This window comes from Diceros bicornis, chromosome 30 (assembly GCF_020826845.1).
Source record: "Diceros bicornis minor isolate mBicDic1 chromosome 30, mDicBic1.mat.cur, whole genome shotgun sequence".
Classification (NCBI taxonomy): domain Eukaryota; kingdom Metazoa; phylum Chordata; class Mammalia; order Perissodactyla; family Rhinocerotidae; genus Diceros; species Diceros bicornis.
In genome coordinates, this window is record NC_080769.1 from 10,533,481 (window position 1) to 10,561,378 (window position 27,898).

Here is a 27,898-nt window from a genome sequence, read left to right on the forward strand (position 1 = left end):
GGGCCACAGCTCCGCCTTACAGGTCTAGACCCAGCACCCTACCGCTTTTTGGTGCGGGGAAAACGGCAATTCTCCACAGCTGGCGGCTGCAAGGAGCGTCTGCCCTATCTCCGAGGCCCCGCCCCTTCGGCTGTTCCCGGAGACCGAAAGTGCGCGTGCGCGAGGCGGCGGCCTTCTTAACCGCGCGCTCCTCGCGTCTGAGCGAAAATTTTCGCCTTTGGGCGTCCGGAGGGGGACGGACCCAAAGGGGAGGCGCGAGGTCAAAGTGCGCCGGCGTCGCGCGGAGACCCGGCCGCTGCGGCCTCCCGCGGGCGCTTCCCAGCGGCGGCGTTTCTGACGAGGGTCCCGGACCGCGGCCTGGGGGAGTCGCGGCGGCAGCTCCAGGAGGAGGCGGGTTGGCGAGGCCTCTTGTCCACCCGCTATCCTCCCCTTTTCAGAGGCCTCTAAAGGAACCTTCGGGGCCTTTCTCCCGAAGGAAAAGCATCTCCGTCGTTCACGTGACCCGGGTCCAGCGTCCGCCTGGCCTCACCAGCCTGCAGTTCTGTCAGGTCCCGGTGAGCACTCGGTGGAGTCGCTCCGGCTGTGGGTGTCGGTTATGGAAGATTGGTAAGTTGTATTCCGGTGGAAAGAGAAGCCCGTGCAGGTATTAGGGAGCGCTATATATGAGTAAATATAAATAAATGCATGAGTGAAGGAATTCATAGAAACACAAAATTTACCCCATCAGAGCCCTGTAATCCGCAAAGCTTCAAAATATAGAGGTCTCTAGGAAGAAAGACGATGCAGGCTGATGTCTGTTAGCAGACGTTGGAATTGAATTTACCGTAAGTTAAGAGTTTTGACGGGTGGATTTTTCTCCCAGGTATTCCTTTTGAAAGTCTTATCTAAAGAAAATCTGTAGCGCCATCAAAACGAACATCCATGGCCCCTTCATCTAGATTCACTGATTGTTAAGATTTTGTCTTGTCTCTCGTGGTAAGGCTGTTGTCATGATGAACTATTTAATGGTGAATTGCAGACATTCACTTGACCCGTTAATCTTAAGCATGCACCTCCTAAGAATGAGGACAATCTCCTACTAAAACAAAACAAAACTCCAGTGTCCCACCCACGAAAATTAAATTTCTCCAGTTTTCCAGTATCTATTATAGTTGTCTTTATAACCGTTTTTTTTGGGAGCTGGGATCCAAACAAGGTTTGCGTGTAATACGTTTTGTTTTTAATTTCTTTAATCTGTTTCACCTAAAACATTTGCCTGCATTTTTTAAAATTTAAGTTTGGTTTTTGAAGATTCCAGGAAAGTTGTAGTGTAAAATGTTGGCGTTCTGATATGATGTTGTTTTCCCATGATTTTGTTGAATTAACTTGTCTATCTCTTGTAGTTCTTATAAAATGGATATTGGATCTAGAGCAGTACTAATACAAATACAATGCAAGGTACAGATATAATTAAAAAATTTTTAGCAGCCAATTTAGAAAAATTAAAAAGTACATGTGAAATTATTTTGAATAATACATCTTATTTAACCCAACATATCCACTCATCTGTAGAAAATTATTAGTGAAATTAATGACTGATGTAGTCAATATAAAAATTATTAATGGGAAATTTACATTTCTTTCATACTAATTCATTGGGATTGAGTGTGTATTTTATAGTTACAGCACATCTCAATGTGGGTGCTAAATTTTCATCGGAAATGCTTGATCTGTATTTAGATTTCATAAAATTACTGTTGAAAAAGTAGATTTACAAACCCAGATTGTTCCAAACATACTCAAAAGTTTTTTAGTAACTGAATCAATTTTATTTCTAAACTTAAATTAATTAAAAGTAAATAAAATTAAGAATTCGGTTTCTCAGTTGCGCTAGCCACAGTTCATGTTCACAGTAGCAACATAGACCTAGTCCAGGTTTAGAGAAAGGTTTCTGTTTCAGATATCAAAACGTTGTACTATATAGAAAAAAAATATGTGTATGTGTTTGTATGTATGTCTGTATGTGTATGTGTACAATACAATCAGTATGCTGATGTTTTGACATCATGGTAAGGAAACTTTGGGGTGATGATAGTGGAGACTTTTAGAGAGTAAGGCATAAGTTGCCTTAAACAACACAGAGAACACTTTATCATGATAGTAGAAAGGAGGAACACAAGTAGAAGTACAAGGAGTCTTTGTAGGCCAGCCCTTAATTAAGTTTCCAGTTTATATGGCATTAGTCAAGAAAATAAATCTAAAATTTTTTGTGGTCCCTAACATTATCTTGGTGGAGTTGTAAAGTGTTTTAGAAATTTGCTCAGATCAGGGTGGCACGTCTGGCAGTTGTGTTATTGGAGGATATGAGCTGATAAGTTCGTAAAGTATATGTAAAGATTAGTGGTACTGCGTGTAACCAAGAAGGAAGGAGTGATTGTGGTCTTGAGGCAGAAGGTCATGGTGGAAAGTTGGAGGGGTTAGTAAGATAAAGCATTAGGGAGTGGGTGGTCCTCTCCCCAGGAGGTCGAGGGGTTGACTGATATGAGGCAAGTGCCTCCTGGGGGAAGTAATAATCTGTCCTAATTTTTTTTTTCTTTTTTAAAATTAAAACTTTATTTTTTCAGAGCAGTTTTAGTTTCACAGCAAAATTCAGGGGAAGGTACAAAGAGTTCTCATATGACACTTGCTCTCCCCACCTCCTCCAACCTCCCCAATTATCAACATCCGCCACTTAGAGTGCTGCATTTGTTATAACTGATAAACCAACATTGACACATCATAATCACCTAAAGTCCACAGATCACATTATGGTTCACTCGTGATGGTGTACATTCTGTGGGTTTGGACAAATGTGTAATGACATGTATCCAGTCCATCATTATGGCCTCATACAGAGTATTTTCACTGCCCTAAAAATCCTCTGTGCTCTTCCTGTTCTCCCCCCAACCCCTGGCAGCCACTGATCTTTTCACTGTCTCCATAGTTTTGCCTTTTCAAGAATGTCATATAGTTGGAATCATACAGTTCATTAATTTTTGGAATGAAACAGATACCAGTAACCTCTACTAGATTTCTCTGTAGGCATGGGAGTGTAGCGGTGTATGTTTTGGCAGAGAGCAAGAAATATACCTGGATCATGGGCTAAGCAGATAGGGAACTCAGAATCATAATAGAATCCCTAATATCAAAGGAAGAAAATAAAAAATATCCTACATCCAATTTGTGCTTTAGGAGAAGCAGTCCGTGGGGTTGCTAGGGCACAAGTTTTAGTGTCAGGGTGAAGTCATCTCCAATGGCGAGATCTTGGGCTGAAGTGATGTTGTCTGAGGTGATGTCATCACTAGCAGTGAGCTCCTCAGTCAGAGTGATGTTAGGAGGTGTGAAACGAGAATGTCCTTTTCAAGTGGGTACCCACTCCAGTTGATGTGGATCTCAACATTTGCCATGTTTAGTTGAAATAATGGCTTATTTGGAGAGTTTGGGCCTCTGGATTATAAACCATTGAAAGTACCCAGACCAATAATAATAAGTCCACAGTTACCAGAATGGTCTACAGCTGTACTTGACAGGGTTTTTGGTTTTTGATGGAAGTTTAAGTTCATATGGGTCCCATATCAGATGAACAGCTGCCTGGTCTTTGGGACAATCTGTGGTTAGTAGATCCCAAGAGAGTATGTCCCCTCGATCTGGCCTCCAGCCCTTATGGGATGAGGGCAAGATTAAAAACTCACCAATATATGTTAAGGCCTGGGGCAAAATAGAGACCTTTAGGGATTTATTTGTTGGACTGGAATCTGAAAAGGATTTGTTCAGGAGACCATTATGTATCTCAGTTAATTCAGTTATCTGTGACCTATCGGGGACATGAAAGTTCTGTTCAATACCTTTTGCAAGAGCCAAGCATTTTGTATTCTAAGCAGTGAAATGTGTCTTGGTTACTACCAGTAAATGTCTGTGGCTCCAAAGGGAATAAGGAGTATCCTGGCAAGTCCTTGTATTGTGGCCATAGTTATATGTAAAGTAATGTGTGATTTTGATGCATATTTTTAGGTAATGGTCCAATAGTTTTTAATAAACATGAAGATGGGGCCATTTGTTGTCCAGGGCATTCAGTGCTAAGATGACTCCCTGAAGTTTGGTAAAGTGTGTTGTTTCTTGGGTCCCCGCCTTTATTAGAGACATCATGGCTAAAGGATGGAAAGCAGCAGTATTCCATCAGGCTCCATCACGTATGATGGTTAGCAGTGCCATCCACATAGTCCATGAATTCTCATTACTATTCACTCAGTCCAAACGGGCTTCCTCAGCAGTCAAGGGTCTAGAGGACGGGTGACATCCTCCAGCACCATGGCATCTGGCAAGAGTCTGAGGACAGGGGAGGCTACCCCTCCTCCAGGTGGGATAAATCAAAGGGCCCAGGTTTGGTTCCATCCTGTCATAAGGAACAAGCAAAATTAATCTATAGTGTTAGAAGTCAGAATATTGCTTCCATTTGGGGAGGCGAGAGGAGTAATGATTTGGATGAGGCATAATGAGTGCTTCAGGGGTATAGAAATTGATGATAATACACTATACGTTTGCAATTCTGTACTTGTTTGAATGTATACTTCAATAAAATGTTTAAAAAATGAACTCGGCTATAATTTCCAAATGTTTGAAAGAGATCAACAAAATGAACATAAAGCATAAGTGAAAAAGGAATAAAAATAAAGACAAAATTTAATGGAAAAAAAGGTGAGTTTTTTGGAAAAATTATAAAATAGATAAACTTTGGCAAATTCTGATTTAGCACGCCACCACTCTGTACATTTTATGCCCTCTGGTAGGAGGACCGAGGAGAGAGCGTCAGATCTCTTATTTGAGTGTTTCTAAGCTGATACTGTGATGCAGTAGACCAGCATTTGAAATGTATTCTGAGTTTATTTTGTGAACCATGGTCTTATTCTAATGCTTTGAATCAAAGTTGAGTATCACTTTTTAGGCAAGCCAGATTTCAGTTTTCAAGAGTTTTCTGAAATGGTGGTTTTCCTATCTTATCATAATCTTGCCCAGGACTGGTCTTGAGTTGGTAAAGAAAAATCTTTGGGTGTATGCGTGTGTGTCTTGGGGGAGGTGGAGGATAATATTCCTTATCCATTCATCTACGCTTTTCTGTAGCACTTACCACCAACTAATATAATACAAATATGTGTTTGTATAATAAATAAAATATAAAAACAAATATGTTTATCATGTGCTTAGCCCTTTGGCATGTGAGATACCTAAGGTTTGGGGCATTTTCTTTATAGTTTACTGCTCTCTCCTCAGTGCCTAGTGTATCATGTAGCAAAGAGAAGGCCCTTCATAAATATTTGCATCATAAATGAAGGCATAAGCCTATGTAAGGACTTGAAGGAAGGCAAGCTGGGCTATGTGGCTTTACATTGATGATATCCTCCTCCATGGAGATTCATTTGACACGCTTATTAATGACACTTAAGTCCAACATCTTTTAGTCCTTTTTGGGTTCTGATGTCAACATATGCCTCATTTACAAATTTTACTTTCAAATTAAAATCAAACAGGCACTCCCATTAGTGTCCTCAGAGACTCCTTAACTGTAAAGGCTTTGGCAACCTCTTCTCATGCCTCCTGGAATCTCTGGACCACCCATGATGGCCGTTAGTTGCTCAAGCGCTTCTAATACTAGAAACTGTCAAAGATACTTGAATTCAATAAACCATTTGTGTTGGGGATCCTCAAGACCACCCTCACACTGACCAGTTCACTAGAGGGACTCACAGGACTCATGCTGCTAAACCCACGGTTATGGTTTATTACAATAAACTAGAATCAGCAGGGAGAAAAGACACAAGAGACTGATTCTAGAACAAACCAGGCACAAGCTTCCAGGTGTCCTCTCCCAGTGTAGTCACATGGGCATTGCTTAATTCTCCTAGTAACAATGTGTAACATCACACGTAAAGCGTTGCCAACCAAGGAAGCTCACCTGATGTATTAGTCTGGTCTGTTGGCTGCTATAACAAAAATATCATAGATTGGGTAGCTTATAAACAACAGAAATTTCTCACAGTTTTGGAGGCTGTGAACACTAAGATCAAGGCATTAGCATATTTGGTGTCTGATGAGGACCCACTTCTTGATTAATAGTCTTCTTGCTGTGTCCTCACATGGCAGAAGGGGTAAGGGAGCTATCTAGAGTCTCTTTTATAAGGGCACTAATCTCGTTCACATAAGGGACCTAATCACCTCTCAAAGGCTTCGCCTCCAAATACCATCACATTGGGGATTAGGTTTCAATATATGAATTTTGGTGGGGAGGCACACACATTCAGTCTATAGCACCTGAGCTTTGGTGTTTTTATTGGGGATCAGTCATGTAGCCAGGCAGCACCTGCATGATTGACTTCAGCCACTCAGGCTCCAGCCCCCCAGGGTTTGAACTGATACAGTGTGCCCCAAAGTCTAAGGCATATAAAAACAAGTGTTCACCATCAATCACATGGTTAGCTTAAATAATCTGGTCAAACTGGTATGGTATGGCCCATGCTCTTTGGCATACAAAAACACTCTTTATCAGGCAGTATATTTCATGGACTCGGAGGTCATTTCCCACAAGACCAGCCAAAGGTAGGTGCTGAAGACAGGCCTTTCTTAGGAAAGTGCTGAGTTTGAGCAACCCAGATCTGCTGTGTTAATCATTTCTTAGACACCATTTCGTGATCATCTTCCAGTCATACTGGAGAATAACACTAAGCTTAGGAGTTCAGGCATTTGAGACAGAGTAACCTGCATACAGACCTAGACTCACTGCTTCCTAACTGGCTATCTTGGGCCTGTTACTACTCCTGTCTCAACATTAGTTGCCTCAACTATTGAATGACATTAATAATAACTATTTTGATAATGAGCTACCACTGTTTCTGGCACATAATGAGTACTCAGTAAATGGCAATGTTATTGTTTATATTCATGTGGTATAGTACTCTACAGTTTCTGTTGGCTTTCACATATATAACTTCATCTTCTGCAGAGAGATAGCTAATGAATGATGCTTGATGACAGACGAGTAATGCTTGCTCCTTGAAGATTGATGGTATGAGGCAAGACTCCCGATTACTACTTAATCAAGAGGAATTGAGATTGACCTATCCACTAAATTCAGACACTGTCTTGAAGAGACTTTGGGAACAAGAAGTATTCATGCAGATTTCACTATCAGACTCACAGGATGCCAGCCATTGATCTTTCCCCTTGTGGTAAGTCCTTGTTGATACTCTTTAACTAGCTGGTGAACAGCCTGTCTTGTGATCAGGGTCTAAACAGCCCTTCTCCTAAGCTGTCTAGGAGCAGGCTTAAATAGATAAGAATATCCTCTTGTCTAAATCCTGGGATTTGGGAAGGAGGAGTAAAATTGTGTATTTTTGTGGGAGAGGTTTTGCTTAATCATAAGATGAGTTTTATCATTGTTGGCAAGCAACAGCTCTACCTCTCTGGACTTCTAATATCGATCTGTAAAATGGGATTATTAAACTCTTCCTCCTGTTTATCAAAGCCTAAAACCCCTTCTGACTTCAGATGAGACAGGCTGCTCGGGCATTTTATGGCAGGTGTGTGTGTGTGTCCATTTAGAATCAGTGTGGAATGGCTTCCAGACTTGTGAGTGTGGAAACGGGGCAGCCTGGGTTCTCAGGTTTTATTTCTTCTCCTCAAGGTCGTCTTTTTCAAGACTTTTTCTGTCTTCATAAGGAGAAGTCAGAGGGGGAAAGGATTGTCACTGGATGTCTGACAGGTTATTCTCAGGTAAGTAGAAAATATATTCTTTTATTAAAGTACATGCTTCTTCCTACCTAGTAGACATGTTTCTTTCTAGTGGAACAGAACTTCTTAATGTAAATAGGGCCTGCTTAGGGGCTGACTCCGCAGTTAAATTTCCTCAGGGCCTGTCATGTGGTTGACAGGTTACATAGGGAAATGATACTGTTATCCCCAGTACAGTTGGCCCTCTGTATTCGTGGGTTCCACATTCACAGATTCAACCAACCGTGGTTCAAAAATACTCAAAAAGAAAAAAAAGAAAAACTCTACAAAGTTCCAAAAAGCAAAACTTGAATTATTTGCACACTGAGTACTATGCTGAATCCATGCAAATGAAATGATGTGAAAGCATGCCTTGCTGTACCCTCCTGCCATTTCATAGATCCTCAGTCATTCCTCAGCACTGCTGGTTTGAGCATTGTTTGCTTTGAGTTTGGCTCGTTTGCTACTTGTGTTGTGTGCACCCTTTGTTTCTGTGGAAAAATGGCTCCTGAAAAGCAATAAAGTGGTCAAAGCAATCCCTCAAAGGCTAAAAGGGAGTGTAAAATATTATCTCTCTATGAGAAAATAAAAATCTTAGATCTTTTGATGGATAAAGAAGATGTGGTGTATATACACAATGGAATACTACTCAGCCATAAAAAAAGACAAAATCATCCCATTTGCAACAACATGGATGGACCTTGAGGGTATGTTGTTAAGTAAAATAAGCCAGACAGAGAAAGAAAAACACTGCATGATTTCACTCATATGTGGACTATAACAAGTACATGGATAAAGAGTACAGATTAGTGGTTACTGCGGGGAGGGGGGGTGGGGAGTGGGTGAAAGGGGTAAAAAGACACATATGTATGGTGATGGACAATAATTAGACTGTTTGGGGTGAGCACGATGAAGTCTACTCAGAAATTGATAAACAATAATGTATACCTGAAATTACACAATGTTATAAACCATTATGATCTCAATAAAGTTACTGGGGAAAAAAAAGAAAATAAAAATCTTAGCTCTTTTGAAATGTGTCATGTCACTTGCTGAAGTGGGCTGTAAGGTGAGTAAGAACAAATTGAGCATTTGCACAATAAAGCTGAAAGAAGCTGAAGTTAAGTGTGGCTAGAGGACATGTCACAGAAGCATATCCCTGTTGATAGCAAAATTATGAGTGGAGAAGCACTTAGTCTCTATGAGCACTACTGTGAGGGAGTTGAGGAGAGCCAGAGCAAGGGGTTTAAGGCTAGTAAGGGATGGCTTGCTATGTCAAGTGCTACAGCCTCAAGAATACGTTTTTTCTTGCCATCATTTTCTAAAAATACAGTTTAACAGCTATTTACATAGCATATACATTGTATTAGGTATTATAGGTAATCTGCAGATGATTTAAAGTACACGGGAGGATGTGTGTAGGCTATATGCAAATACCATGCCATTTTATATAAGGAACTTGAGCACCCATGGATTTTGATATCCTTAGGGGCTGTGAGGGGTGGGGCGGGGGGAGCGGTGGGGTGGGGTCCTGGCACCAGTCTCCCATGGATTCCAAGGGACGACGGTGTTTACTAATTCAATCCGACTGTCATCCATGCTGATTGTGTGCTGTCATTTTGCTATGATAGACAGTAAGAGAGCAGACATGCAATTCTCAGAATTTGTGCTGTCACTGGAGGAATGATTTACCCACATTTATTGTGTCTGTAATGTGCTCAGGACTGTGTTAAATCCTGTCAGTAGAGAAAAATAAGACTAGAAAAGGTCACAATCTAGTTGTGGGGAGATAGATACATTCAGTCAGGTGAAAGAGGTACTCTTAAAGCCGTGACTGGGTGAGATCACCAGTGAATATGTCCAGGTAGAGAGGAGAAGGTCAAGCCCTGGGGGAGGTAATGGGACAACATGGAACCTTGCTTAGGCATTGGATCTCTCTTCCTCTCTCTCCAGTGAATATTGGGGGAGATGGTAATTGCCTGATGCCAAGATATTTGTGATGGTTTAGGATCCAGTGACCTTTGAGGACATGGCTGTGGAATTCAGCCAGGAGGAGTGGACTTGCTGGATCAGACTCAGAGAAACCTGTACAGAGATGTGATGCTGGAGAACTATAAGAATCTGGTTGCAGTAGGTAAGGCTTATACCATTTCTTCATTTAGTTTTTTGAGGAACAAATATTTTTAAAGTGACTGTATTCTAGGTTCTGTGCTGATTAGTGGCAATGCAGTGGTAAACAGAGCAGACATTGTTTCTGCTCTCTCAGACCTTACCATCAAGTGTTTTCCTCATGAAAATGAAGATCTGTTCATTGCACTGGCTTTATTTTCTCTATGGATAAAAGGCTCAGGACTTCAAAAATGTATGTACAAGAGCCTGGGTTTCAGGAGAAAGATCGGCAACCCTTTTGGTGTCCAATGAGAGAGAGAGAGAGTGTGTGTTTGCACTTTATTTGAAAGTTTACTGGTTCATTAGAGTTGGCATGAGCATTTTGTTCTTTCTTAAATTATACCAGACAGTATTTGATATCCCTCAAGAGCAGAATCTTGGCCCCTGGTTTATGGAAGTATTTGCCATGCATTGCATTTTCTTCTTACATCAATCATCTTTCTCTGAGAGCAGACCTGGTCTGATCTTTTAGGTGGAACAAAGAGGAAAGCTGAGGACAGTGGGAAGAGTTCTCCAAAGCGAGGGAAAAGGCAGATGTGATTCTTTATGGGAAATAACTCTAATCCATGAGAGGTACAGACCGTTTGGAAATGTTAATAGGAAGCTTTTGAAGATTTTTTTTTTCCCTCTAAGAATGCTGAGGCCATTTGGTTTCTGAGGTTCCTTGGGTACCTCAAACTTCCCTTTTTCTTTAACTTTTCATCCACCTTCTGAAACTTCCTTTTGGCCTGACAGTAAGATCTGTGCCATTTCTTCTTCACATTTATCATTTGCATTTAGCTCTTTATCCATTTCTTTCAACTTTGTTTTCCTGGTTATGCTGCTTTCTGTTCACTGTCAGTTGCAATGTTTATAGAGTCATTTCTTAGTAAATCACCTACCAGTTTGACCACAGCACGTTATCATTGCCTAACTCTTAATACAGCTAAACTTCTCAATCTCTATGTTTTCATTTTTTTCTTTTTCTTTTTAAATATATTTTAAGTTAATGTTTGAAAGTAAATACACATCAGCCTTCATTTTTAACACCTTCCTTCCATCGTTTATTTCTCCGAGAACTTAATTTTTTTTTATCTTATTTCAGATTGGGAGACTTGTCTTAATACCAAATGGTCAGCACCTCAGCAGAATATTTTCCAGGGGGAAACATCCCGTGTGGTGGAAATGGTAAGATTCACAACATATAATTCCTTGCCTTCCACACTAGTAGAAGATTGGAAATTCTATAAAATAGAAAAGCAGCACAATAATCATGACAGACATTTGAGGCTAGTGTTATTCACCCAAAAAGAAGCTGTTTCTTATAGAGTCTCTGAGCATGAATTTGGCAAATACTTTAAATACCCCTCACAATATATTTCTTCACAGTGTTCACTCAGCTAACTATTCCCATATATGTAATTCAGATGAAGTTTTTGATAAATGTGTCTCGATCAGTTATCAGCTAAACTCTGTAAGAATCCCTGTGAAATAAAGAATAGAACAGAACTTTCTAGCAGAATGGTCACTTCATTCTGCTTGAAAGCATGCAGGTCTGGTACCATGCGTTGCAGTGAAAGTGGAAGAAAAAGCAAAAAAACTTCAATCATACTGATTTGTTTCCTGTATAATGTAAAAGAGTTCAAGGCAGAGGGGAGAATCTCTGAATGTAATAAAGCTGGGAAACTTTTATCAATAAATCTCTTCATCAACAAGAGAGAAACCACATTGGAGAGGAATCATTTAACTTTAACCATTGTGAAGAAGCCTTGAGTGAACACTCATACCTTCAGACTCACAGGAGAACTTACATTAGAAAGAAAACTTGTGAGCGTAATAGTGTGAAAAAGCCTTCACAAAGAACTCTGCCCTTAATCTACATAAGAAAACCATAGTGGAGAGAAACCTCCTAAATGTAATCAATGTGAAACAGCCTTCAGGCAAAATCCACATCTTATGGTTCACAAGAAAACTTATAGTCAAGAGAAATCCTATAAATGCACTGACTCTGGGAAAGGCTTACCTTCTTCCTCACATCTTAGAGAATGTATAAGAATTCATGATGGAGATAGACCATATGCTCTTAAGGAATGTGGGAAAGTTTATTCTCCTTCTGTAAGCCTTTGTGTACACAAGCAAACTCACAATGGAGAAAAAACCTGTGAATATAAAGAATGTAAGAAACCTTCACTTGGTCTTCATATCTTACTCAAGATTTAAGAACTCACAGTAGAATGATGCCTGTGGAATATAAGAAATTTGAGAAAGCCTTTCCTTACTCCCCACATCTTGCTAAACATATAAGATTTCATACTAGAGAGAAACACTATGTTTGTAAGAAGTGTGACAGAGAGTTTACTTGTGTCTCAAAACAATATTCAGATGCGAGTTCACACTGGAGAAAAACTGTATGAGTGTAATAAATGTGAGGAAGTGTTCACTGATTCTTCAGTCTTATAAAACACAGAACTCACACTGGAGAAAAGCCTTATGAATGTAAGGAATGTGGAAAAGCCTTTGCTAGTTCCTCACACCTTAATGTATATATGAGAACGCACACTGGCAAGAAGCCTTATCAATGTAAGGAATGTGGAAAGCCTTTAGTAATTCATCTTGCTTTAAAAGTCATGTGCAAACTCACCCTGGAGTAAAACCCTGTAATTGTAAGCAGTGTGGGAAAGCCTGTATTAGATCCTCATTTCTTAGTCAACATGTAAGAATTCACAGTGTAGAAAGACCTTCTGAATGTAAGGAATGTGGGAAAGCATTTAGATATTCCTCACACCTTAGTCAACATAAAAGAACACATACTGGAGAGAAGCCATATAAATGTAAAAAATGTGGGAAAGCCTTCACCATTTCCTCAGGCCTTACAGTACACATAAGAACCTCACACTGGTGAACCACCTTTTGAATGTAAGGAATGTAGGAAAGCCTTTACTCGATCCACATATGTTATTTGACATTTAAGAACTCACAGTGGGGAGAAGCCATATATATGAGGAATGTGGGAAAACCTTAGTAATTCCTCATGCCTTACTGAATGTATAAGAATTCACACTTGAGAGAAGCTTATACTTGTAAAGAATGTGGGAAAGCCTTCAGTACTTTCTCACACTTACTGAACATGTACTAATTCATACTGGAGGTAACCTTACTGTAAGGAATGTGGAAAGCCTTTAGCTCTGCCTTATACCTTAATATTCAGCGGTGATTTCACAGGTGTGAAAAATCTTATGAATGTAAAAAGTGTAGGAATTTTTTTAGTTTTTATCCTCCTCTATGGGAAAGCATGAAAGCACACATTATGAGAGATCCCATGAGTAAAATGGATAGAGGAAAGCCTTCGATTGTTCTTTGTCATTAGGAAACATGATTCACACTAGTGAGAAACTATAAATTAGAAATGTAGGGAATGTGGAAAAGGCTATGTTAATTTACTGTACATGTAAAAAGTCACACTGGAAAGATTTTGTATGAATAAAAAATATCAGAATGCTTTCAGTAAATATATTTTTATAAAAATAAAAATCCTAAAAGGTTTTTTTTTTAATGAAAAACTTTTGTTATAAAAAGGTTTTTAAGGGGCTAGCCCATGGCCTAGTGGTAAAGTTCGGCACGCTCCGCTTTGGCAGCTCAGGTTCGGTTCCTGGGTGTGGACCTACACCACTTGTCAGCGGCCATGCTGTGGCAGTGACCCACATACAAAATAGAGGAAGATTGGCACAGATGTTAGCTCAGAGTGAATCTTCCTCAGCAAGGGAAAAAAAAAGAAAAAAAGTTTTTAAATAAAACCTAAGTGTAAGGAATTTGGGAAACTTTTGGAGTACAAATTTTCACTTATTGCATATAAGAAAATTGATACTGGAAAAGAAACCCAAGTAAATTTTTATTTAAATAAGTTTGCCTTTTTGTGTGTGTATTTTTTTACGGTAGACCCATAGTTTTAAAGATTAATGATGCTGAGCATCTTTACATGTGCTTGTCATCCATGTATCTTCAGTGAAGTGACTGTTCAAATATCTTTTTTCTTGTTGTTAGTCTTTGGTTTGAGTTATTATTGAAGTTGGTTTTCTTAATGAACAGGTTTATTGAAATATAATTGCTATATAATAAACTGCACATATTGTTGTGTACAATTTAAGTTTTGACGCACACACACATCCTTGAAATCATCATCATTTTCCTATATACTACCAATGAACAAATACCATTTACATTAGCACACCAAAAGATGTGCAAGATCTATATGATGAAGACTATAAAACTCTGAGGAATGAAATCAAGCACTAAATAAATGTGTGTGGATAGAAAGACTCAATATTGTCAAGATGTCAGTTCTTCCCAACTTTATCTATAAATTCAATCCAGTCAAAATCCTAGCAGCTTATTTTATGGACATCAACAAATTAATTCTAATGTTTATATGGAGAGGCAAAAGACCCAGACTAGCCAACACGATATTGAAGGAAAAGAACAAAGTTGGAGGACTGGCACTGCTTGACTTCAAGACTTACTATAAGGCTACATTAATCAAGACAGTGTGATATTGGTAAAAAAATAGACAAATTGATCAATGGAACAGAAGAGAGAGCTCAGAAATAGACCCATATAAATAGAGTCAGCTGGTCTTTGACAAAGGAGCAAAGGCAATGGAATGAAGTAAAGACACTTCTTTTCAGCAAATGCTGCTGGAACAACTGGACATCTACCTGCGAAAGAATGAATCTAGACACAGACCTTACACTCTTCATAAAAATTAACTGAAAATGCATTACAGACCTAAGTGTAAAACACACAACTATAAAACTCCTAGAAGATAAGAGGAGAAAATCTAGATGACCTTGGGTATGGTAATACTTTTTTTCTTTTAGAAAATAACCCCCCCCCCTTTTTTCTTTTTTTGAGGAAGATTGGACCTGAGCTAACATCTGTTGCCAGTCTTCCTCCTTTTTTCCTTTTTTCTCTCCAAAGCCCCAGCAGATAGCTGTGTGTCATAGTTGTACATCCTTCTAGTTGCTCTATTTGGGATGCCACCTCAGCATGGCTTGATGAGCAGTGAGTAGGTCCACACCCAGGATCCGAACCGGCAAACCCTGGGCCGCCAAAGTGGAACATGCAGACTTAACCACTATGCCACTGGGCAGGCCCCTATGGTAGTACCTTTTTAAATGTAACATTGAAGGCATGATACATAAAATAAATAATTGATAAACTGGACTTAATTAAAATTAAAAACTTCTGCTCTGCAAAAGACATTGTCAAGAGGGTGAGAAGACAAGTCACAGAAAATACTTGGAAAAAAACACATCTGGTTAAAAGACTGTTACCCAAAATATACAAAGAACTCTAAAACTCAATAAGAAAATAAACAGCCTGAATAAGAAATGTGCCCAAGACCTTAACAGACACTTCACCAAAAAAGATATACAAGTGGCAAATAATCATATGAAAAGATCTTCCACATCATATGTCATCAAGGAAATGGAAGTTAAAACAACAATAAGATACCACTACAGACCTATTACAGTGGCCAAAATCCAGAACACTGACAATGCCAAATGCTGGTGAAAATGTGGAGCAAAAGAAAATCTCATTTTTTGTTGGTGGGAATACAAAATTGTACAGCCACTTTGGCGGTTTCTTACAGAACTAAAGATACTCTTACCAAACGATCCAGTATTTGCACTCCTTGGTATTTACCCAAAGAAGTTTAAAACTTATGTCCACACAAAAACCTGCACGTACATGTTTTTTGCATGTGGATGTTTATAGAGGCTTAAATGCATACTACCAAGTGAAAGAAGCCAATTTGGACAGGGTACATACCGTATGATTCCAACTATATGACATTCTGGAAAATGCAAAACTATGGAGATAAATGGTTGCCAGGGGTTGGGGGAGGGGGTGGGTGGAAGGATGAATAGGTGGAGCAGAGGATGGGCAGTGAAAATACCCTGTATGACACTATAATGGTGGATATTTGTCATTATATATTTGTCCAAACCATAGAATTTGTGCATCAAGAGTGAACCCTAATGTAAACTATGGACTTCAGGTGATAATGATGTGTCATTCTAGGTTCATCAGTTTTAACAAATTTGCCACTCTGGTGAGAGATGTTCATAGAGGGGGAGGTTATGCAGGTATGGGGGCAGCGGCATATGGGAAATCTCTGTGCCTTCTGCTCAGTTTTGCTGTGAACCTAAAACTGCTCTCAAAAAAACTCTTAAAAAAAGTAAATAGAGACCTTTGAACCCCCAAGCTGTGGAAGTGAGCAAGATGAAATAGGTCTATAAAACTACTCAGTTAAAAATATGGCATATCTGGGCTGGCCCCGTGGCTTAGCGGTTAAGTGCACACGCTCTGCTACTGGCAGCCCGGGTTCGGATCCCGGGCGCGCACCAATGCACCACTTCTCTGGCCATGCTGAGGCCGTGTCCCACATACAGCAACTAGAAGGATGTACTATGACATACAACTATCTACTGGGGCTTTAGGGAGGAAAAAAAAAAAAAAAAAGGAGGAGGATTGGCAATAGATGTTAGCTCAGAGCCAGTCTTCCTCACAAAAATAAATAAATAAATAAATAAATGGCATATCTTCTATGGAAAAGCATGTATGATTCAGGTAGCAGAACTCCCCAGAGAATCATTACTATGGAGCAGTACTGCTCCTCAAACAAGGAACAGGCAGGATGTTCCTGCCTAAATTTCAAAATCGCTATGGATCATTGTCTGCTGTGGGTGTCCCATTCCTCCTACCCCACTCCTTTTTTTAATATGAATGTCTATTCTGATTATCCTGTCGTTGTCTCACAATTATATGTTGGGTGTGTAGGGAGTAGATAACTTGTCTCTTTAGTTCAAAATCTTCAACTTGAGAGTAATACTCAAGAAAACAAACCTAAGCACTCTTTTCCAGATTGAGCCAGATTTAGATATCAAGATCCTGGACATAGAAGCTAAGTCTGATTCTACAGGCATGAGATTTTGGCATGGTTTTAGGAGGCAGTGACTGTATATGTGGGAGATATGTAAACAATTTGTGGCAGGCTGTGATGGTTTTAAAATATGGCCCCAAAATTCTTTGACACTGTTCCTTCCCCTTGAATCTAAGCAAACTTTTGACTGTTTCTCCTAAAGGAGTACATGATAAGTGATGTGACTTCCTAAGCTGGGCCATAAAAGGCCATGCAGTTCCCTCCTGGTTATCTTGGCATGCTCCCTTTTGGTATGCTTCCCCCTTGGAAACCAGCAGCCATGCTGTAACATGGAGAGGCTATGTGGAGATGCTCCTGTCAACGGTCATGAGCTGCTCTCGGTCTTCTAGCCATTTCAAGGAAGGCACCAGATACATGGGCAAAAGAGTCTCCAGGTGATACCAGGTGCCTGCCTTTGAGTCACCTTCAGCTGTGTAAGGCTACCCAGCTGAGGCCCTGGTCATGGTAGAGCAGAGAAAAGCTATTCCTTCCAGCTGGTCCTGTCCAAATTCCTGACCTGTGATCTGTGAACATAACAAAATGATGGTGATTCTACACAAACGGTTCTCAAACATTTTGACCTCAGGATTCTTTTATACTTTTTAAAATTGAGTACCCCAAAATGCTTTATTTTATGGGTATTATATCTATGAGTATTTAACATCTTAGAAATTAAGACAAAATTTTAAAATATTTATGAAAAATAACTATTTTCCAATGGCAACAAAAAGTGTGAGAAGAGACAAAGAGTATCCTCTTGACCCAACTTTAATCAGTCTATTGAACCTTCTCCCAGGTCCATCTGTGCACTTCCTTATAAAATCCAGTTTTAGCAAGAACCCTGCTAAGTCAGTTCAGTGAGTTCCCTGTCCTCCAAATCTGATCACTCTTGATACCTGATCTGGTCCCTCATTCTCCACCGTCCTTCAGGTGATTTCTGATCACCCTGATCTGCCTTTAAGTAATGATCCTTTTAGGTCAGTTTAGCCAGAATCTCCTTTACCCCTGATGTTTCATCTTAGTAATTTTCCATCCACTGACCCCCACCCTGCTCCTTGGCTGTAACCTTCCCACTTGCCCATGCTGTATTCGGAGTTGAGCCCAATGTCTCTCCTCGACTGCAAAACAGCATTGTGGTGGTCCCTATACCTATCTTGATGGTCCTGAAAAAAGTCTGCCCTACCATATTTAATGTGTGTCATTGATTATTTTTTTTCTTTACCAGATGAGTGGCATGTTTTACAAAGAGATTTTGCAAATCTGTTTAATGTCTAGCTTAATAGATGACAGCTGGATTCTCATACCCACTTCTGCATTCAATTTTTTGCCGTAAGTTGTTTAGGCTGAAGTATATATAGAAAATTTGGCTTTGGTGAGATACATAGTTGGAAAAGGGAGAAGTAGTTTCAGATAATTTTGGATATTCTTTGATACTTTACCAAAACTCAACTAATAATAGTTGCTTAAAGATTAGTTGCACTGTGGAATATGAAATTGTGTCAGTGAACTCTTCCTATTCTATTACATTAATTGGTTTGTCTTGCACTTTGAATGGATATTTTACCCATGAATGATTTTGTACCATCAGGGGTTGCTCATATGGAAGATAGTTCATTGTGTGATGCATATTTTTCAAATGTTGACCTATTTTATTATACAATGTCAAACAATATTCAGTAATATAGCTAGTGGTCATATCAGAAAGGTTTGTAAATGTTGAGAAGCTGCCATGGTTATGGTCACAGATGTAAGTGTTCCAAATTTCTCTGCTCCCTCTAGGACACTTTTTAGGAAAACTGGATTTTTTATCATGAGTGTGTGGCAGTGGAGAATACGAGGACTATTTGTGCAACTTGCTGCCACTGCCTTGATTTCTGCTAAGGCACCAGCACTTTTACCCACCATTGCTTTTGTGTCATCAGTATAAATGTCAACATGATAAAAAGGTAAATATCTTAGAACTATTACAAATGTAGTTTTGACCTCAAAGCCTCTGAAAATGTCTCAGGCCTCTTAGCAGTCTGGCAACCAGGTTTTGTCAACCACTATTATATATCACTGCCTTTGGGTGGTTTGTTACACAGCAGTCATAATCATAACAGATTTATTCTCCTTTTTTATTATTACTCTCTTAAAATAGTCTAGATAGTTGACTGGGAAGATTCTAGGGTCTCAGTATGCTTCAGAGAAGCACAGCCTCTAGACTTGCTCTTTGCCGAAGTAGCCCAGGTGGTTAAGGGCTCAGACTTTGGAGCTGACTACTGGGGTGTGGGTCCTGCTGCTATTGTTTTCCAGCTGTGTGTCCAGGGCCCTTCCCTTAGCCTCTCTTAAAACTCATTTTCCATTTGTTAAATGAGATCATTAACAAGGCAAAGGATTTTGTTACTAAATGTCAGTGGAAACTTTCTAACAGTCATGACTGTCAAGGGCCGATGAGCGCTCACAGTAATTTTACACTTACTGGATGCCATGAAATGCCCTAAAAGTTTTCCATGGATCAACTCACTTCATCTTCATTATAGCTGTCTGAGGGAGCCACTGTTCTTACTTACGTGATTTATGTAACATGAAATATCTGCCATTGTTTCTGATGGGTTCTAGCACACCATATTTCACTTTAATCCATCCAGTCTTTAGAGCTAACAGAGGAACCCTAGTTACTGATGACTCTGGGCATTCTGGCCTCATCCAGAATTAACAACAACCAATTTATGTTCCTCTGGGTTCTGTATTAGCGGCCAGATTTTCAGAATTATTTTGTTCCTCTGGGCAGAGAACTAACAGTTCAATTTTACGACAGATATCTGCACATAGAAACCCAGTGTCAAAGTTTCAGCTGACCCAAAACTGCCAGCAGAACTGAATCTGCCCTTGCTCTCAAAATGTGGCCAACTATTAATTGTAAAGAACGGGAAACACAAAGAAATCTTCTTAGAACAAGTTTTGGGAAAAGTGAGTAAAAGACAGGTAGGCAGTCCTAGACTGGGCCCTGACAGGTGAAGAAGACTGGTCCATCGTTTTGCGACTGTGATCCTGGAATGGATAATTTTTATCTCCTTCCATTTCTTTCCCCTCTCTTGTTTTGGAAGTTACACAGCAAATTGTATCCACCTGATTGGACATACACATCTTGTACACTCTTGTTGGACATCAGATATGACACTAATTAAGCACATGATTTTATTAGTAAGCCACTTACTCTGCAGATCCCACAATGAACCTGAAAACTCCCCCATCAGTGGCCCCAGAGACCTATTAAGTCTGAGTGAAATCATATCAGAATAAGACTGACCTTTTTCCGTCAATCATTTTGCCTCTTAGTAATCATTATTTTTCAAATTAAGAGCCATTAAAACTCAGGGAAAAGTAGAAAGAAAGGTATTTATTTTTCCCTGCTGTTTTGGCCTCTGTAACAGTACAATTGATTTAATTTCAGGTTCTCACAGCTATATATGTTGGTTTTCAGGAATCTCAAGGAAATGAAAGATTTATTGCTGTCATCAGAAACAAGAGGAACAAAACCTTCATTCATTTGTCAATTGGGAAGAAAAATAATGTTAGTATTTGACGAAGGAAGGTAGATACTTTTTTTAAAGTATACATGAGCATGTAATGAAGCTAGAGATTTTGATTTTGAACCCCCAAGTCCCCCAGATTTAGTCTGGGAATTTGTATTCAAATATCTGCTCTTAACTCATATGTGTTGCAATTTTGCCAGTTTTTGATCCTGATATAAGTGATGAGAGGGACCTTTGATTTTTAAGAGAAAATTCTAAAGTAGTCATTTTTAAAAACCTGAAAATTTGGTCAATACCAAAATCAGAAATGTGAAGGTTTCAAATGGAAGAAAAGCTACCTATTGTGATTGGAAAGCCTGTTTTTAATTTTGAGGTGTGTGTTTTTTTTTAATTGCTTTAAGAGATCAGAGATTTTAGGCAAATGCATTACAACGTGTTCTTGGATTCATGTTAACCTGTGGTGGCTTAGTATAAATGCTGTTACCCTAACGTGACTTTTACAAATGCTTGTGAGGAAATGATCAGAGTTTCTACCCAAACGTCACTGGACTGTCAAAGCCCATAGGAGCCCCCATAGGAGAAGCCTGTGTCATTATTTCTCAAATGAGCTTCATCCAAATGGGAAATTCACATCTGTTGTACTCCAACCTCATTCCTGGCCTCAAGTGCTGCTTGGCACCTTGAAGGCATCTATGTAGGTCCCCTCAGGGCTTATGTTTGACATAAAAATAAAATTAATGCCCCCCCCCCCCCGTGCACCTATGGGAGGTAGGAGCAACCCTTGGTGGTCCTGTGAGTGGAAGAGCCTTGAGGTGAGGGCCCAGGGTTGTTCATTGTGGAGGGAGCATAGCAGGTTGTGGTGAGAAGAGACATTCCACTGTCTGGGTCATTTGACGCTGACCTTCTGCAACATTCTTCTCCCGCTCACCCCAAAATTAAACAATGGAATCAATTTTATGAGTGAACTCTCTTTTCTAGGCTGCATTCCCATGAACAAAGAGTCTATCCTCTGTATCTGTATGTGCAGCCTTGTCATTTCCTCTGGAAACAGGCTATGGGGTTCTAGTGCAGTGCATAAATACACTTAACCATGGCCTGACAGGCGGTGTGTCGGTGTACACCCGGGATCTGAACCCCGGGCAGCCAGCAGTGGAGCGTGCACACTTAACCGCTACGCCACTAGGCCGGCCCAGCAGTGCATAAATACAGATGGCCAGGGCAGAGTTATTGGCCAGTGTAGTGTGTGTTTATAGTAGAGCTTAGGAGGGCTAGTGGGCATTTTACTTCTGCCTCAAAATGTCATGCTTTGTCCCCAGAGCAAAGGCCAGAATCCTTGATCGATAAACATGTGTAAATATCCTCACAGTTCACCTAATAGTACCTTGTCTGGCTGTGCTCATTATGTGGTAAAGAACAAAACCTAGCCTCCTTAAAATCTTTTTTTGGGGGACTATAGAATGAAAAATTTACCTTTAAACACATGGTTCCAATCATTAAATTTAATATTAGTAATTAAGTCACTAGCACTGGAAGGCCCTTCTGTTAATGGGCAGGTATTTTGATGGAGCTGGTCTCAAGTTGGTGAGGCACAGTCAGCCAGGAAGGGTTGAGATTTCTTGTAACCACAGATCTCCAGTTCTGGGTGGCTTTGTTAAATAATATTAATAATGATACTCTTAATTATTCTTAAATCCTCCTGTGTCTATGCAGATGTTTTATTCACGGGGGTGTCTGGAAAAGGCACAAAGTGGGGGCTATTGAGATCTTTTAAATCCTGAGTTCAGGGTGTCTAAATTTAGTAATAACCCCAAAGCACCTTAAAATCTGTCTTTTTCTCTACTACCAGATTGAGATTTTCTGATTATGCAGATGTAAGAGTCATTCCCCTTTTGGTCCTGATAAGAACCCATCTCTTGGCAGGTAACTTAAAGCACTAACTGAGACACTCAGGTTTTGTTTTGTTATTTTGGTGGGCAAGACTGGCCCTGAGCTAACATCCGTTGCCAATCTTCCTCTTTTTGCTTGAGAAAGATTGTTCCTGAGCTAACATCTGTGTAAGTCTTCCTCTATTTTGTATGTGGGATGCTGCTACAGTATGGCTTGATGAGCAGTGTAGGTCTGCGCTGGGATCCAAACCCAGGAACTACGGGCCACCAAATTGGAGCACATGAACTTCACCACCACTCCACCGGGCTGGCCCCTCAGTTGCTTTTTAATACTAGAGTTTAATTATTTAAATTGGAGTCCGGACAAAAGCATCTCTGACCTCTGGGGGACTTACTTTGGTTAGGAAGAGGGGAGAGGGTATGACCCCACAACAGAATCCATAATGGACAAAAGGTGAGGTTTGGACCCTTTTTCCCTTGAGGCTGCTCATTCCCCTTGTCCAAGTCTTGGAGAGACGGTAGGGAGTCAAAGACCGGGGCTCAAGTTCCTGCGGACCATTTTACTTAGCTGTCCCATCAAGAGCAAGTTATTTTACTTGATATGCCTCTATTTCTTCTTCCTTAAAATGAATACATAAGGCTTCTTACCCGCATTTGGCCGGAACTCAGCAGCTGCCGCCTGGCCGCGCCTCTCAGCCCCTCGTTCTTGGCCCGCCTCCCTGCTCTCTTCCCGCCCCTCACAGCCGGAGACCGGAAGCGGAAGTGCGCGCCCGGGGGCGGTGCCGTCTGCTCTGGGGCTGCTGCCGGTGCTCCAGCTGGAAGTTTTGTATCCGTGGACTTTCCACCGGCCGGGCTCAGGCCCAGGTGCTGCCTGTGGGTCGGCCAGCGCCCTGCGGGAGTGGGGTGGGGTCAAGGGCACGTTCCCAGTGCGGCCGCTCGGGAGCCCCGGCGCCTCTGCCTGCCACAGCTTTTCTTTCCAGAGCTCCGATCCGCTCCATCCGCGCCCGCCGGGTCCGTAGCGGCCGCCCTGAGCGTCGATCTGGTCTCTGGGAGGACGCGGGTCGAGAGATGCGATCGGGGCGCGTCAGCGGGGCGTTTTTTCCATCTCCTGTATTCCCTTCTTTAAAAGTTCTCCGCAAGTCAGACTGTGTTTCTACAAGGAAATGACCTTTCCTGTAGCTCATGTTTTTCCATTAACGACATATTTTGAAATACTCGTCAGTTCACGGAGATCCCCCCCCCCCTTTTTTTCCCCTGGCTTAGAGTTTATTATGCAGATGCACCCTAGTGCCCTGTTGATGGACGACTGAGTTGTTCCCATCTGAGTGGGCTTGTGCATGTTTTTTTCATACGTCTGGACAAAGTCGATTTTCAGAAGTGAAGTTGTTGGGTCATGTGTAATGTTGCTAGGTATTGCCAACTGCCCCCCTCCATTGGACTTGTTCTATTTTGAACCTTCAGAATGTATATTTTGTATCCAGTAAGCTGCAGACCTCTTAGTTTTCAAATAATTTAGCTGTGTATTCTTTTGGATGTTTATATACGGTCATATTATCCATGAATGATGACACGTTTAGTTTTTCTCTGCAATCTTCCAATCTGTTAATGTCTCCCTACTCTTGTCTGCCCTCCCGCTGTCCCCAGTTTACTTCACTGGCTGGGACTTCCTAACTTGATTAGGAGGAGCCACATTTGTCTTTTTCTGTGTCTTAGTATAAACGCCTTTAGTTTGTAACCGGTAAGTTAGATGTTTGCCCTACGTTTTTGATATATTTTCAGATTAAAGGCATTCCTTTCTATTCCTTATTTTCCTCATTTACTAAAATTATTTTTTATAATAGCTTTATGGAGATATAATTCACATATGACTCGTCCATTTAAAGTGTACAATTCCGTAGATTTTCATATATTCTCAGAGTTGTGCAGTCATCTCCACAACCTAATTTTAGAACATTTTCATCACCCCAAAAATAAACCCCATCCCCATTAGCTGTCACTCCCAATTCCTCCCTTCCTCCCTGACCAAGGCAACCACTAATCTATTTTTTGTCTTTATAGATTTGTCCATTCTGGACATTTCATATAAATGAAATCATCCTTTTTATGGCCAGATAACATTCCATTGTATGGATACATCACATTTTATTTACCCACTCGTCATTTGATGGACATTTGGATTATTTCCGCTTTTTGGCTATCATAAATAATGTTGCTATGAACATTCATACACAAGTTTTGTGTGGATTTATGTTTTCATTTCTCTTGGGTATATACCTAGGAGTGGAATGGCTGGTTTATATGATAACTCTATATTTAACATTTTGATGAACTGCCAGACTGTTTCAAGGTAGCTGCACCATTGTATGTTTCCACCAGGAAAATGTGAGTTCTGGTTTCTCTACATCCTCACCAATACTTGTTTGTCTTTTTGATTTTAACTATCGAAATGGGTGTGAAATGCTGTCTCATTGTGGTTTTGATTTATGTTTTCTTGGTGGCTAATAACAAGCATCTTTTCATGTTCTTAACGGCCATTTGTATTTCCTTAGAAAAGTATCCATTTAGATGTTTTGCCCGGTTTTTTGTCTTTTTTTTATAGAGTTGGCTAAGTTATTTTTAAGTCATGATGCAATGTTGGTTTTTTATTTATTTATTTATTTTTTCCCCCAAAGCCCCAGTAGACAGTTGCATGTCATAGCTGCACGTCCTTCCAGTCGCTGCATGTGGGACGCGGCCCCAGCATGGCCGGAGAAGCGGTGCGTCGGTGCGCGCCCGGGATCCGAACCCGGGCCGCCAGTAGCGGAGCGCGCGCACCTAACCACCAAGCCACGGGGCCGGCCCCTGCAATGTTGGTTTTTATCAAACACTTTTACTGTATCATTGAGATGATCATACTGTTTTCTCCTTTGATCTACTAATGAAACAAAATTATATTAATTGATTTTCTAATAAGGCTCTCTTGCATTCCTGGGATAAATCCAAGTTGGTTTTGATGTGTTAACTTGCTCATTTACTGATGTATTTGATTTGGACTTATTTTCCTTAGAATATTTGTACCTATGTTTATTAATGAGTTTTGCCTATCATTTTGTTTTCTTACAATGGGTTGTCATGTTTGATATCAATATTATCAGTCTCAAAGAACATTCCTCTTCACTTTATACTCTGAAACAAAGATAAGTAAAACTATTATGTGAAATTTTTTTAAAAGTGGCCATGTCCATCTCCCCCCACCCCTCCCCTGTGGTACTGTAATAGTCTAATCAAAATGCAAACATGACGTTTTGGTTCATGCACAATTCTGGAGTTTTGCGTGCAGGCTAAATTAAATAAAACCTTCCAGATATCTAACTCTTGCCTTATAGATTTGATGTTATTTCCCCTGCTAATATTTAGTAATATGCAAACATGTGACCAAATACATTGAAGTATAGTTTAAGAAATCAGAATCTTTGTGAGTATGTCTAATCTCTGAAGACTTTGAGTCAGGTTGGAATATTCTCTTTGAAAGTCAGAACTGATCTATAAAACCTCCGCGCCTGGTGTTTTCTTTGTGGGGGAAATTTAAACGCCTAGTTCTTTACTTTGTTATTGCTTTTGTTTTTGGGTTTTTTTTAAGGAATCTGTCCAGGCAGTGAGTTATCAGGGCTGAGGAGACCTGGAGCCTCACTGAGGGGGTCAGCAACAGCCCAAATTATTTCATTTTTTTACATTTTTTTATTGTGGTAAAATATATATAATATAAAATTTGCTGTTATAACCATTTTTAAATATGAAATTCAGTGGCATTAATTACATTCACAGTGTCATACAACTGTCACCGTTCAGTTCATTTTTGTAATTATTTAATACTATTCAGTTATTTCTATGGAGTCATTTTTAGTAAGTTTTATTTCTCTAGTAATTGATCTTTTACCTGTGAGTTTTGAGCTTGTTTGGCATAAAGCTATTCATAATATCTTATATGTTTAATCTCTGCAGCATCTGTAATTGTGTTCTTTTTTGCTTTTTCATTTTCTTTATAAGCCTTCTCTCTTTTATTCTTGAATAATCTGACCTTTTTCCTATTTTAATCGTTTTCAAAGAGCCAATTTTTTTGCTTGATTAATCCTGTCTGTTGTTTTCTAGTTCATATTCATATCATATTCTTTTTTCTTTCCTTCAAATTTTATTCATGTATTTTGAGGTTTTTTTACTCCATCCTCTTAAGTTGGAAACTTAGATTAATTTTTAACTTCATTTCTTTTCTAATATAAGGATATAAAGCTTACATTTTTTCCTAAGACCCACTTTAGCTACAACCTACAAGTTTTGGTACCTAGAACTGATCATAAGTGTGATTTTTTCTAAACTTCAAATATGTGGCTTTTTTCCTATTAGAATAATAGAAAATACAAAACTGTTAACATTCAGTCATTTTTTTTATCTACTAAAATGCCAGCTTCATATGGTTCAATATAATAGTTTTCTTCTGTTATTAATATATAACTTAATTACATTTTGGTCAGAGAACATACCTGTGTACAAATTCTTTGAAAGGTTTAAGACTAGCTTTATAGTATAGCAATAGGACTAGTTTTTGTAAACATTCCACATGTGGTTGAAAACAATATATGTTCTCCATTTGTTGAGCATAGTGCTTGTAAGTATTTTAGATTAAGCTTGTATATTTTATTATTGAAATCTTCATATCCTCTTTTTTTTCTCTGATCTATTCATTACTGAGAGAAGTGTGTTAAAGTCTCTTACACCGATGGTGCTTTATTTCCACTTTAATTCTGTTAACTTCTGGTTATAAATTTTATGAGACTATGTTACTTATGTATCCAACTTCAGAATCTTTATAACTTCCTGGTTAATTGAACCTTATACCCTGATGTAGTCACATTTTGTAGTGCCCTTTGTCTTAAATGTATGAAATTAAGTTAGCCAAACAAACTTTTTTGGTTAATATTTGCCTGGTAGGTATATTGTTTTCATTTTTGAGATTCAGACTTTCAGTGTTATTTTGATTTTTAGTGCATCTTATGAAAGAGCATAGAGCTGGAATTTATCTTAATCTAACATGGCAGTCTTTGTTTCTGAACTGTAGAGTTTAGTCCACTTACTTGTACGTTTATTGTGATTATTGAAATAGACATTTTCTGCCATCTCACCTTATGCTTTTTATTTTACCTACTTTTTTTGGTTTCTTTTCCCTCATTTTTCTTACCTTTGGAATAATTAAGTTTTTTTCTTATTCTATTTTTTCTTATAGATTGTGAGTTAGACCTACTGTGTCCATTTCTTCAGCAGTTACCCTAGCTATATTATCATGCATAATTAAAGTCTAAAGCTAATCAATATCTTCATTCCCTACTGGAAGAATACAAGGAACATAAAACGGTAATTACCTCCCTCCCAATTTATATATCTTTATTATTCAGTATTAGGATTCCAGCTTGCTTTTTTCCATCTCACAAATTAGATATTATTATTGCCATTTTATATAATCAAGGTTCACTTAGTTTTACCCATTTTATTTTTGTTTACTCTACTTTCTTAACATTTCAGGTGTTCAAAATCCTATTTCCTGGAATACTGAG

General features: G+C 39.5%; 2 pseudogenes; both read left to right on the forward strand.

The window, feature by feature from the left end:
• Window positions 1-285: 285 nt before the first annotated feature.
• On the forward strand, window positions 286-27,619 carry LOC131394447 (zinc finger protein 559-like; annotated as a pseudogene).
• LOC131394157 (zinc finger protein 559-like) lies at window positions 11,475-13,420 on the forward strand (annotated as a pseudogene).
• Window positions 27,620-27,898: the final 279 nt, after the last annotated feature.